Raw genomic sequence first — 15457 nt, forward strand, 5'->3', positions numbered from 1 at the left:
GTAGCAAAATAATTTTTAAAGATGTGAATAGTTTTGTGGGACCCAAAAATACATCGGTATACGCGTTTTGCTGAGTTTGGTGGTCCCATAAACAGTATTGTGGGACCCCAAAAAAAGGCCAAACACAGGTGAAATATAATTTCAGCCGTTGGCAAACGCACACATAATATATACATAATTGCATAATTCCTCAAGTTTTTAATGTTGTCTTTGGGTGAAAATTTTGGATTGTTTCTATGTAGTTTGGGTTGGATTTTGTTGAGCCAATTCCAAATGTCATTGTTTTGTGAGTGTGGGATTCAATGTTGGCTTAAGAAAAATTTGTTCATTACATTAATGATTGGCAAGAGTCAACAAACCATCCATTTCGTCTCATTATTATTAACTAACTTGTAACCTCATGCATATATGCATGGATATACTTAAAGATATACAATAAGATACGTAATATAATTCCTATATATATAATTTAAATACTATTGATAATCATTTTTGTATGGGAGAATTTTTGTTCAGCCCCTGCAAGTCATTTGTCCTCTTTGGGGAGCCTAGTCCGCAAGGTTTTGTTACGAAGGGTGGGAGTTTAGGATCTTCACCTTTAGAGGCTTTACACCTTAGTCCCACATCGCTAAGTACGCGCCATATAAAGCATGAGTGGGGCGCGTACTTAGGCAATGTGGGACTAAGGTGTAAAGCCTCTAAAGGTGAAGATCTTGAACTCCCACCCCTTCGTAACAAAACCTTGCGGGCTTGGCTCCCCAAAGAGGACAAATGATTTGCAAGGGTTGAACAAAAATTCTCCCCTACAATTTTTATATTTTGTTAACTCTTTAAAAAATTTATAAGGATATTATTAGATATAAAATATAAATTGTCCATGAAAAAAAAAAAAAAAAAAAAAGTAATTAATAACACACACCTATCCAGGAAGATAACTAGATAATCTACTGTTGCAGCTTGGGTTTTGATGATTAAAACTTTTAATGTACAATAGGCAATGATGTTGATGGCCTGATATGACTAAATGCGAGAGAGAAAAAATGACCACTTCACTGCCACCATCACCGTCATCATGGGGTGGGAATCCAGACGCACATCGACGATTTGCGGTGATTTCCTTCCCTGAAATATCAGCTAACCATTTGCAATTTGAAACACCAAAACTCAGAAAATTTCAAAAAGAGAGAGTCAACATGCATTTATATGCATTGGCAAGTGGAAGTATATGTAACCACCCTATATCATGAACCCAAAAGGAGAATTATACAAAATAGGGAGTACAAAGCTCTGACTAATGGATTGGCAACAGATAATGGTTGCCAAGGACAGGCCAAATTAAAGCTTCGTTCCCAAAGCAAAATCAAACTTCAAAAAGAAATCATATGGCATTTGTTAAACAGGAGAGCAATACAAGCATCATTTGATGGATCCCGCAACCAATACTTTAAGAACAATTTACACCAAGGAGCCGAGAAAATGAACTATGAGAAGTACTAAGATTCCATTTTAGCAAATAGAAAAGAAGACAACTTTGAAAGTTGGACTGAATGAGTTGAGAGCAACCAATGATACAGGTTATTGCTATGCCACAGCACACTAGCTACTCACACCCACCTATGACTCTGGGTCTGGCTAGCTAAAGCAATACCTTTAATACATTAAATGTAGTTTGTCTAATTATTGATACTCGGAAGTAGAAATTGTTGGAGCTTCACGTGTAATGGTTTGAGTTTGCACGGCACATCTTGCATGCTGCAGCAGAAAGGTTTGAACTTTTAACCCAAATAGAAAAAGAGAAAATCAGAATTGTTTGTGGATGCATGTGACAAAACCTCATTTATAATTTGATTACAATTATCGGGCTTTTCTGAATGTCGTTGTGTGTTTTACATTAGAGGGTGATGCATAATATAATCAGATTGCAAGAAAAAGATGCAGTCGCATAATCCTAAAGTCAAAGATTAGCTCTACCATTGACTGCATCAAGAGAATGTGATCAGAAAAATTCCTGAACCAGCTGGTTAGTAAATGATTCTAAGATAAATCTTAAATGAGATTAATCTCAAGTATAAATAACGTGATCCCTGGAAAGTTCTGAAATTTAGGCTCATCACAAAAGGGCTGTAAGGGGCAATACCTTCATGCAAAAGGTCATAGTCTCACCGGTGCATGTTAAAACGTGTTGAATCATGATATAAAGGAAACAATTAATTAAAGATAGCATTTAATGCTCACTATGTTTACATTCTAACAATTACAATCTGTAGGATTAACTATGAATGCATAGTTGATATTAGATGAGATAAATCTATCAACCATGAGACGCGAAATGCATAGATGACAAGAAATTGAGATATGAAAGAATATGGCTTATTTTATCAAAAGTAAAAAATTGGGCACCAAGCCCAAGCAGTCTAGGTTCTGCAATGTAATTATTATTATTATTATTATTATTTGGGATAAGTAGTTCTGCAATGTCAAATGATCTTGTTTTTCCACCAAAGTGTCGAAATAACATGAAAACTTTCACTGGATTGGATCCAGCATGCGTAGAATGCCCCATGCGCGGACCCTCTATTTTCACTATAAAAATACATAACAATTTAAGTGATACTGTTAAAATCAAAACCTAATAGCTCTCACCAAAAACACCCAATAATATAGAACTCCAAAAAATGCAGTTGTATAATGATCTCTGGAAAGTTTTGAAATTTAGGCTCACCACAAAAGGGCTGTAAGGGGCAATACCTTCATAAAAAAGGTCATAGTCCCACTGATGCATGTTATTAAATGTTGAATCATGATATAAAGGTAACAATGAATCAAAGGAAACATTTAATGCTCACTATATTTACATTCTAACAAATCTATATAATAACTAATAGCTGAAATGTTTGACTTTTTGTTGACCACTTCTCATTGCACCACGTGCCAACGTAAATTAATGACACATTCACATTTTAAAATACCGAACAATTATGTCTTTTTATTTTTTAATAAACACCTTTTCAGTCAATAAGCACTCGACAATTTTTAAAAAAACCAGAAAGTTATGTCTTTTATTGAATTAACCGAATCGTTTCACTACAATTTTTGTTACAGTTGGTGGCTTGATTTGGTTTATTTAAAAAACCGAACGGTCGTATATATAAAAGAGTCTCACATGGGTAGTTATAAATTTTGCAAGTGTCCAATTCCCTCTCTAAAAAAAGCAAACACTTCTTCTATCTCTGTATACGCTCTTCTTCCTCTCTCTCACCTTTTCGCTGTACTTCCCTCCATATAAATTTTGTCCTATCTGCAAAAGCACTCAAAGCAAGAATTCACCATTTTTGACCAGCAAAGTTCCAAAGCAAGTCTGAAGGTTCACTGTAAGTCCAAAACTTTTCATTTTTATTTTGCAATCTTATGATTGTATTTGTCTGGTGAGAAATTGAGGGAAAAGAGAAGGGAAAAAAGGGTTTTGGATCCTGGGAAAGAATGAGAAATTTGAGGGCACTACTGTTAAGATATGATAAAAACCTAAATAGTCGAAGGCTATGCCCCAGCCAATTCAAAAAATTGTATCAATCATCCTCTAGAGAAGGAGTAGAAGAAGAAGATGAAAGAACGATCTCACCAACCTGTTACCTTGCGATTCAAAGAACCTGTTAAGCAGTCTTCTTTTTGTCTTTCCTTTTTCACTGATTTTTTTCCTTTTTTTTTTTTTTTGCCATTGATTTCAGGATCAGGTACTAATGGCCTGTTTGGAAGTTTCGAGAGGGAGGAGAGTAGAGAGGAGTAGAGGAGAGGAGAGTAGTGGGGAGGAGAGTGGAGGGGAATGGTTCCTCACCACCTTGTTTGGATGTTTTTAAAATTAGTCAGTGGGAAGGGAATAATTAGTCCTTCCTCTTGTTTGGATATTTTAAAAATTAGGATGGAAAGGAGTTGTTAGATTAAATAATTATGACAGCATGCAATATTTTTTTAATAATTTTTTTTTCTGATGTGAATTAAATAATCAACATTGGTCTATGATTAAATATTTTTTTTCTACTTTTTTATTATACTAAAAAAAACCATCCTTAATTGATAATAATTAAAATAAGAAAAAAAAATGTTTGGTTTGTTTGTTTATTGAAAAAATCAACAAAATATTGAGTTTTGAATTTTGACTTTTAACACATGATCCTTATAATTTCTTTCCAAGTATTCAACCTTGTTAGACAATAAACTATAATGTGACAAAATTGACAATTATTCAAAACAATAAACAGGGGTTGACTATATCTTTCTATAACTATTGTCAAATATATGACTTATAAGAGATTAAAGATTTCCAGTTTGGTATTCTTATTCTGTGATCAGTGAGAATGAATATTGCAAGCTGCACAGAAAAATAATTGATTGAAAAGGCTTCAAAATCTTCAGTCCTTTTTTCTTAAACCACTGTACTGAAGGTGCAATATCAGAGGACAAAATCCAATACATATGAAAAGATAAAAACTGTTAGGTGGCTTTAATTTGCCTGTGATTTTGTTCATTATGTCAGTGATGTGCTAGTCCTACTGATCACAGAATGAGTATTTGGAGGCCTTGACTGGCTTGTTAGTGGTTCACACCATCACAGGTATATTGTGATCAATTCCAAATCGCTTCATTTTCAACAAATAAAGATTTGACAATTACATAGAAATAACCAAAGAATACATATCTTCCTAACCCTTGCACATTTTAGATTTTGGAGGAAAATAAATTGAATATACAAAGCTACATATGCTTTGTGAAGAACATATACAGAGTTCTAATCACCATGCTACCTACCCTGTAACATTGTAAGTATATGGAGTTTTCCCTGATGATGACGAGTCAGTCTTTGTAATAGACCTTTCTGTGTAAAATCCAGGCTGTTTTGGTTGAGGTAGTGAAGAATTCTCACCATCCAACATCAAAAGAACAGAAGCGATTGGGGGCCTGTCTTCAGGGTGTTGTTGCACACACAATAGACTGACTTGTATACATCGTAAGACTTCTGATGCAGGTGTCGGCTTTTCCATCAAAGCATCCATCAATTCCATGGCCCTGTTTTCGTTCCATAATTTCCATGCCTAAAAAAATTCCGAATTAATGAAAACAGTAACATGTAGAAGGTAAAAATATATAAGAAAATAATTGGTTTAACAATCCGAAGAAAGAAAATCTTCTGATTCAAACTCACATGTCCTAAAAGGTTGAAATCATGATCAGGAATTCAGGATGATAAAATCCTCTATTCTTCTTTCCACCCACTATCTCTAAAACCAATACACCAAAGCTCATTGCATCAGTATTCTATATCAACAAAGGATGGTTTCACAATCTGTTGCGAACCAGCCATAAAAGGTTTCAACCATTGGCCGTGTGCTTCTAAATTTAATTTGAAGTGTCAAAAGATAACACATTCAACTGACACCTCAGAAGATCTCCTCGGACTTTGGCTTAGGTAACTATTAGGTGGGTTGTGGTTGCCTACATCTTAAATTCAGTTTTTTACTTAATAAAAAAAGAAAAAGAAAAAAAGAAGAAGCATCTAAGTATAATAATTCGTCTTCCAAATTAGGTTCAAATCAAGCATTTAAAAATGTTCATCAACCTATTAAAAAAAATAAATAAATAATGTTCATCAAACATTACACAGGAAAGTTGACAGGACAACATCTATTAACCAGTCATGACCTTCAAATATACATTGTCAGTTAAAATTTCCTCTCTACATGACTAGACAAGAAAATTTTCATTAACTTAAAATAACCTAATAGGAATTTAATCATGATATGCTAGTGCTACAGCTTGACTATTTACAAAATAAATCAGTGTCTGGACGTACTTTAGGTGCTGTAATCTGGTTATCTCCTTCAAGTACGATACAACGATCACTCACTGAATTGGCTTGTAGATTGTGTTGGAGTGCCTCAATGGCATTGGGATTCCATTCGCAAGCATAAACTAGTTTTGCATTGGCCCTGATCAAGGAAGTTTAGCAATCAGGTCACTATTAGTGCACAAATGATCAAGCAGTTGAAATGATTGTAAAAGAGTAGACACCAAAATTTATCAAACACGTTGTGAGTAACTCATTGAAACTTTAAAATTCTAGATAAAAATAAATAAATAAATAAAACCCAAATCAGAAACCCATTCACAAATAACAAGAAATTACCCAATAAAAATCACAAACACAAACCAATAATCAAAAACCTGACCATAAAATCAAACTTACACAGAATAAACAATCAAGCCTAGGTTTAACCATAGTTCATCCATATATCACGAACTAAAAGGATTGCAATTGTTTAGATAAAAATAAACAAGAAACATAGATCCATATATAGCTACAATATACAAATCTATGCAAGTTCACAATCTAGACTCACTCAAGCACTTTATCAAACACATTATGAGCAATACTTTGAAAATTTAAAATTTAAGAAAAAAAGCCCTCAGATCCGAAACCCACCCACAAATAACATGTTATTACCCCATAAAATCACAATTACTAAGAAATTACCCAATAAAATCACAATTTTAAGAACATAGTTATTTGATCCAACTCAAAAGAAACCCATGAAACAGAAATTAAAACAGAGTTTACCTTTGTGAGAGAATGCTAGGTGTGAGAGAGAAGAGTGAAAGACAGCCCAAGAGTGAAGAAGTCGTGAGAGAGAGACAGAGCCAACGTGAGCTGAGAGAGCTTGAGAGAAATTTGTGGGTTACAGAGTTGAGAAAGTTGAGAGAGCTTGAGAGAAATTTGTTGAGAGTTACAGATTTTTTTTTTTTTTGACGTTACAGAACATTGTAATTTTGTTAATATAGTAAGGGTAAATCAGGTAATTTGCTTAGTCAACAATTTATGTGCTCTATTCTCCCTCCAAATCTCTCCAATTTAGGGGAATTAAAAATGAGAGGTTGGAGGTAGTTGAAACCCCTCCAAGCCCTTCCAAATTCCTCTCTCTCCTTCCTTAAAAAACTTCCAAACAAAGTAATTAAATTACTTTCCCTCCCTCTACTCTATTCCCTCTCCTTTTTTTAACATCCAAACAGGCCATAAGTTTTTGCCCTTCTAATTGATTTCTCATAGTTCCAAAAACCCCCCTACAAAATTCTCTAAGCAGAAAACAATGGCTGTTTATGTGGGTATGTATTTCTTATTTGAATTGTGATTGTGGGAATTATTGTTGATTGAAGAGATTGGCAGTAAAGATTGGGTTTCTAGGGTTGTTTTTAAGAAATTTCAAATAAATTTTTTGGGGTGTTTTGTTTGATTTGTTTCATGTGTTAACTATTAATGCTTTGGGATGTCATAGGGGAAAAAATGTTTGACAATGAATAAGGGAGAGCAAGGAAAAGTGACGTAGTAAGAGTTGAGGCATTGCAACTTGCAAAGCCAGTTTGTGGATCATGGACTCATGGAGTGGCTAATGTAATAGGTATAACCTGAAAACATGGAATAATTTACGATATTTAAAATAGTGAGAAATACAAGTGGAAGAAAATTACAGCATTATGAAATAAAATAATATCAAATGGGGACAAAGTACTCATAAGAATTAGGAATATTAGAAGGCACAGATTAATGCTGTGTGAGATCGTGGCATATCATTTGTGAAAATATGACATTCATAAGTGCCATAGCTACTTCTATGTTGCATTGTAAAGTTATCATCATTAGTTTTGAGTTTAAAAAAATTGTTTTTACTGTGTTTTAACTCAATTTTATTTTCAGATAATATTCATCTCATATATATATATATATATATTAATTGTTCAAGATTGTGTTTGGTTCTAAAGTGATGGTTTCACTCTCTACTAACAATTATAGTCAAATTTCAATATGAATAATTGCAATTTTTAACTTATTTTATGCAATTTTTATCTATTCAAGATAATTACATCAAACTTAGGCATCTACATCTCATTGTGGATTTCCATGGCAAGTATGTAGGTGATTTTGCTGCTAACTTTGAGCTTTAATATTTTTGGACTTCAATGGGGATTGCTCGATGGAATCTAACATAAGTTTTCATTTTTAATGTTTTGAGGCATGAGGAGTACTTTTGGAAACGTGATCATGCACTTGAATTTATTGTCTATATGAAGAGGTAATTTACCCAATTCAATTTCTTAATGCTTTAGAATTTATGAAAAAAAAAATCTTAATGCTTTAATACGATTGCCTTTTGTTGGATTCACAAAATCCTATTGATCACAGGCATTGAATTTTTGTGTGTAAGGTTTTAGTTGTAATCGATTTCTGGGCTTGGTTGGTTTGCAGCAGTTTTGTTGCTTTTTGGATTTATGCAAAACCTATCTTTTCTGTCCTGGTTTTCACAGCTTCCTTAAAATATGTATTGTCATTATATGTCATTCTATTTATTTGTTTATGCTAATCTAAGCAGTGGCAACAGAAAGGCAGGAGGTGAATGTTGTGACAAATTACGTTCTAAAGGTAATAGCAGCAAATTGTTGAATTGATTATGAAATTGTTTAGAACTTATCAATATAGTTCACTTTTATTCATTTTCCACAGTGTTTTCAGGTTTTGGGATTGGAAGTCTGTGCAGATACCTTAGTTGGGAATCAAATGTTAAGGGGAACATCTGGAGGGCAAAGGAAACAAGTTTCAACTGGTAAAGTCAAATTTGTAGTACATATATACAGAATCATATTCTCTCTACATCTATATCAATAATATCTAATACTAAAATTGTAGGTTAGATGTTGGTTGGACCACCTAAAGTGTTATTCATGGATGAAATATCTACTGGTTTGGATAGCTCAACAACTTTTTAGAATGTGAATTCAATCAAGCAATATGTTCACATTAGAACCAACCATTTCTTATTTAGTGTTTTTATTATTGCATGGGTTTGAACATGAGAAATGAAATTATTGTAATTGCATATTATTTACATATGTATCATAATATAATAATATATATTTTGCAAAACTTTCCCGTGCATCGCATAGGTTAGCAACTAGTATCCAATATGTAGGATTTGCGTTAAATGCATAATTAATATTAGATGAAATAAATCTATCAAGAATAAGGCACAAAACGCATAGATGACAAGAAATTAGAGATATGAAGAATGAACTATTAAAAGCAATAATAACAGAAGCAGACTGCATTCGGCAACAATGCATGATATGGCTTCATTTATCAAAAGTCAAAAATTGGGCACCAAGCCCAAGCAGTCTAAATTCTGCAATGTTAAGTTTTTGTTTTTGTTTCTGTTATAAGTTTTTGTCAAAAATAGAACTCTAAAAAATGCAGTTGTATACAAAGCATATCATGGAGAAGATCCTTCTAAAAATAAAATTGAAAGAGGAAAAAAAAAAGCCTCAAAATACTGACACTAAAGGGAGAGATGACATAAACGAGACAAAAATACGCTCTCTCTCTTTATCTTCATAATTATAACAAACAGTGCATGGGTCAAAAGCATGAAATACCTAAAAACAAATAATCAAGTAAGGCAGCACCTATAGTCTGGATTCAACTTGATTTGGTCCAAACGAGGATCAAATCAATATACAGATTGCACCTGATGCCACCCATATAATCTAAGAGATATCTAACTCTTATTGGTTATATCCTCTGACTAAGGTTACAAAAAAACACTCTGTTTTTCACTCTCAGCAACCTACCAAAAAAAAAAAAAACAAAAACAAAACAAAACAAAAAAAAGGGAAGCGAAGGTTATAAAAAAGCACTCTATTTTTCACTCTCAGCAACCTACGAAAAAAAGGGGGAGGCAAAGGTACACTTTTTTACCTGCACCCTTATACATGATTAATCTCATCAAGATCTGAATATGAATTAAATCTTAAACGCATGTAATTCATATATAATGTCACAATAAAGGAAAAGTCTAGGACTACATAATTTTTCACAACTTTTTGCCACAATTGTGACGGGGCAGAGTGTGATTGATAAAGAAAAAATAATAGGTCTATGTGTTTAAGTTATAGCAAAAAAGTTGTGGAATAATTTGTAATTCTAGAACTACTCCACAATAAAATCTCAAATTAAGAAAATTAACCATTTTCCCGTTTAGAACTAATCATCTTAGAACAAAGTAAACTAGATAGAAGTACGACAATGCACTGCTTTCGTAGAAAAATAGTTGTTGATGGAAGTTAATTCTCAAGTCCATAAAGTTCGAAGAGCCTTACAAAGGGTCTTTATTCCTAATTGAAAGAAGAAACACATCGCCAATGAGTTCTAGAACAAACGACACCTCCTCTCCCCATAAGAAGGTGTTGAAGGAAAGGTTGTCGCTTTAAAAACAAACGGTGCACGTGAAAAAACATCATTTACTCATTTTCATAATACCATCACTTACTAATAGCCAAACGCTTTGAAAGCTCTCAACTTTTGCATATTCCACGTTCAATAACAGACCAATGTGATGATGTGTAAAACACAACAAGCAATAAAATTCAATTCCTGAAGCTTCATGACAACTTAACTTTAATAAATCACATCTGGGCTAAATCAGTCCACTTTTTTTGGCCCCAAGTTCATATGAATGTTCCAATGCTATAAAATGAGAAACCCATTGCTTTTATATGAAATGTTGATTGAATCAAAACAATCTCTCAGACCCTAAAAACCAAACCAATCACACAATCAACCCGATAAACAAGCCCAACATCAATAACCCATTTCAAACATTAAAGAATCAAAGAATTCGGAGGAATAATTTGGTTTTTTATTAGAAAACATCCTAATATATTACATTATTACCAAACAAACAACAAAACATAAACAAAGAGCAGAGTTTTATATTCAAAAACTTCTTGATCACGCTGTGTTTGGTTACCGAGAAAACACAGGGAAAAAAGAAGAAGAGAAAGAATATACGTAGAACTACATAATGATTAGAACTTAAAACTCGCCAAGATGAAAAGCCAACAGCAAAAACTACGGAGACTTTTCCGTGTTCACGAGCCCTCACTCTTTTATTCAAAACTTTGTTATTTCAATGTCTGTTTTTCTCTCTGTTTTCTTGTTAACCAAACAGGGAATGAAAGGGTGTGAGAGATAAATAACTGTATATATATTTTGGGTACTATCATTTTATTTTTAATATTTATTATTTAATTGGGCTTAGAAGAATTTCAAATTGGGTTGGGCTATAAAGTGAGAGCAATGTCCATTGTTCAGCCCAATTAAGTCCAGACCTATATAGGCTGAAAAAGCCTGTAAGGCCGAGACGTTTCTAGAGGTTTCAAAGGACAGATTCCTGATTTGTCTAATGGAATAAATACTCAAGAGGCTTTTTGACGAAGAAAGAGAAATGCCAAACTATTGTACCCTTATATTTATGTTGTGAGCGTAATTGTTTCATCTAGTTTTAAGTGAGCGGCGGCAAGATTAGCGGCATATTTAATTATTTAAAAAAAAAATTTAAATAAGTATTGTTGATCTCTTAAGTTTTAAAAATTATTAGTAGACATAAATGTACTTTTAGTTCTTATTTTTTCACTTTTTTCATTTTAGTCTCTATATTTTGTTTTTACTATTTTTAATCCCTAAACAAATCTTTTTGTCATCCAACTAACGGCAAAAGCTGATGGGCTGATGATGGAATAAAAAAATAATACAATTACTCACATTAATTAATTAAATTAAAAACAACATTAAAATAAATAAAATTTATTTGACAAATAATAAATGATAGATTAGCATTTTAAATATATAAAAAACCACATCAGAAAAAATAAATTAAAATAATTAAAAAAACTTATGAGGATTTTAAAAAAAAATAAAATAAAATATTTTTTTTCTTTTTATTATATTTTTGGAAGATGTGTTCTTCACTAGAACATGATTGTTCATGTTCTTCGTTACCCAGAAAATTTTATTTTCTCATTGTTATTTATTTACTTATTTTCTCATATTTTCGTCTCTCTCATCTCTCTCTCTCTCTCATATCTCAAACTCACTCAAGCTGAAGTCTCTCTCTCTCTCTCTCTCTCTCTCTCTCTCTCTCTCTCTCTCTCTCTCTCTCTCTCTCTCTCAGAGATAAGTGTCTCTCTAAGATCAATGGTTCTCTCTTTTAGATCGATGGGTGCTTCAAATCAGTGGGTGGTTTTTAGCACACTCCGATGGTGGGTTTGTGGCTTATGATTTTTGTTATTCTGGGTTTTCACCTTGTTCAAATCTAGGTTGGTAAGGAGGGCTTAAGGTTCGATCAAGGGGATTTTCTGACAGAAAGAGTTTGAGGTGTGCTAGGTTAATGGTTTTGTGGGTATTTTTTTCAAATTTAGGTGGGAGTTATGTTTGATTTTTTGGGTTTGTGCTCGTGTGTTCTGGGTTTGATTTTCTTGTGTTCTTGCGTTTGATTTTCTGGGGTTGTGCTTGAAATTTTGAGTTTGGTGTTGGTGAGGATAGTTGAGGTCAGCTAGTTTCTTTAAAAGATTATGGGTTGTTGTAGTGAGGAATGTTGATAGTTGTTTTTAGGTTATTTCTGCCTTTTTGAGTGTTTGATTTGCTGGGTTTGTGTTTTGATGATTGCTAGATTTTCTGTCTCCAAATTGGATCTGATTTTGTGTTTCTAATTTGGATTGATGGGTTTCCAACTTGGAAATTGGTGTTGACTTTGTGAACAAAGAGGATGCAGGTCTGTTGATTTTGATTGGTGTACGTTGGGTTCAAATTTCTATGCTTAATTTCTAGGCTCGGTTTCTAGTTTCAATTTCAGATATATAGATTTGTTGATATTGGCTGATCATTGTTTGAACCGAATTTTGAATTTTAAGGTGTTTGGTTGTAAAGAAAATACAAGAAAACAGAGAAAAGAAAATAAAACAAGGATTAATTTGCTAAGAACATGAAGAACATGAACATCCACGTTTTGGGAAGAACATGAACATGTCTTCCGAAATATTAATGAAAAGAAAAGAAAATTTTATTTTAATTATTTTATTTTTTTTAAATCAAGTTTAGAATTTTATTTTAATTGTTTTTCTGACATGACTTTTTTTAATATTTAAAATTCTGATGTGGCATGGGTGATGAGTGCCATGGTAGATTTTTAATAATATTTTTATTCCATTGTCAGTCCCCTCAGATATTTCCGTCTGTTGGGTGATGGAAATGACCTAAATGTCAGGCATTAATTGATTTAGGGACTAAAAATGGTAAAAATAAAATGTAGGGATTAAAATGAAAAAAGTACAAAATATAAGGACTAAGAGTGCATTTACATCTTATTAGTATTAGTCCTTCTGTTAACTATCACTAATATTGTTGCTTATATGGCTAATGAAATAGGGATCTAGCTTTTTTTTTTTTTTTTTTTTTTAATGACATGGTATTTTTTTAGTAAAAAAATTACAAAAAATGTTTTATACATCATAAACACATTAATACCAAAATATTTAGGCTTTTTTGGATATACACCACTGTTAGCTTCTTTAAAACCTTCTCCTCTCTCCTCTTGTGTGTGAAAATATTTAGTATTCTAAATTTTTAAAAAAAAAAAAAAAATACCAAACTACTTGACCCAATAAATAGCAAGTAATACCAAATTCAAGAACTCAAACAAGAATAATGGTGGTCGACGACAAGTTAGATAGAGACTGAGCTGTAGTGGAATACTAGCTCAAAGTCAATGCTCGTTTTCTTCAAAATTCACTTTGTCTCCATTCAATATTAATCTCTCACTGATCCAGCACCGCCATAGTTTTTCTAGTTAATCAAATTCTAATTCACATAGTTCCGTCAAATATAGACAAAAATTGTTTGATATTCATTTTTTTTTTTCCTTCATTATTTGAATTGTTATCTTGTTAGTGAAATTGAAGTTTAAAATTCACGTACAGGTTGTACAGAGAGCCACTTGAAGATTCAGTATAGCTACGGTGGAAGGGACATCAGCTCCAGCAAGGCCTTGACAATGACGTCAGTAACAATTAGACATGATAAAATTGGTCAGAATTTGTGGACCCGACCCGACCTAACCAAACCCAAAAAAATACTTGATCCGAATCCCCTTTTTTTGACTCGAAGCAAAAAACAGGTTGACTCTTGACCCAACCCGATTTTTTTTTATGGGTCAACCTGACCTGACCTGGATAACTCGTGACCCGAACCATTAAAAAATATATATATATATATATATTTAGACTACATCCTGATACTAGGTACATAAAGCACAAAGCACCAAAACAATAGTCAATAGATTATAGTCTATATATATAGACAAGTAGACAACAGACAAGACAATAGCTTCACATTGAATTAATAGTGCTTTGTGCTTTATGCACCTAGTGTCAAGATGTAGTCTAAATTTTCTTTTTTTTTCTTTTTTAGCTAATTTTTTTAACTAGTCGGGTCACAGGTTATCTGAGTCAAGTCGGGTTGACCTGTACAAAATCGGGTCGGATCACGGGTCAACCCGTTTTTTTGCTTTAGGTCAAAAAAAAGGGGTTCGGGTTAGGTTTTTTTTTGGTCAAGTCAGGTCCACAAATTCTGACCTGTTTTGCCATGTCTAATCCAAACACACCTGTAGTTCTTTTTTTCTTTTATGAGAATGATATTATTGGTGATGTAAACTTAAAATATACTTTTTACAAGTTCACAAGTTTGCTATCATGTGTGTGAATTACTCAGAATTGAAAGGATATTAACAAGTGGCATTAAGTGCAATTTATTTCCTTAATTGATTTTATCTATTCCCTCTAAGCAAGTTGTTATTGAATTGTTAAAAAAAAAAAAAAAAAAAAAACTTGTTTGAAAAATACGAGTCAACCTAGCCCAACCCGATCTGCGACCCGATTGACCTGACCCGCCCGTTTTGCCACGTCTAGTCACAATCAGCTTTATCCACCAAATCATAAGTAACCAAACCTCCACCATCTGCCACCATCAACAAAACCCAAACCCAAACATTGCTGGACTCAACCCAAAACTCTACACCAACCATGATTCGGATCTACTCAAATCCTAACCAAGTCGTGCCGCTACATTTCGTCAAAAGCATCTTGTTGTTGACCAATAGCACATTGAAGATAAAATTCAAGGACCAATAATGTAGTTTTGCCTAAACATAATGGTACTCCTAATCTATGAAGAAATATATTTCTTGTCCATTAAGGATGGTATTCCTTATCCATTAACGACAGATATTGAAGTTTTATAAATAAACAATACCACAAAGGGTTTGGTGGTTTTGTCCAAGGGTTCTCAAACATGGACCACAACTTTGAATTAGTTTGAGTTTTCATTTTGATATTTGTGAGTTCTCGTTTCCTATTACACTTGAATGTAGGCTATTATTGAACCATATAAATACTTGGTGTTCTCTCTTTTGTGTTATTTTGCCTATATTTCTTTTGGGTCTTCTTCATTCATATTAGTTGTTTTAGAGACCTTTCTCAAGCCAATAATAATTTTCACAATGTGATAGTGCTTTCCAGAGGCAATCTC

This window comes from Quercus suber, unplaced genomic scaffold (assembly GCF_002906115.3).
Source record: "Quercus suber isolate HL8 unplaced genomic scaffold, Cork oak 2.0 scaffold_46, whole genome shotgun sequence".
Lineage (NCBI taxonomy): Eukaryota > Viridiplantae > Streptophyta > Magnoliopsida > Fagales > Fagaceae > Quercus > Quercus suber.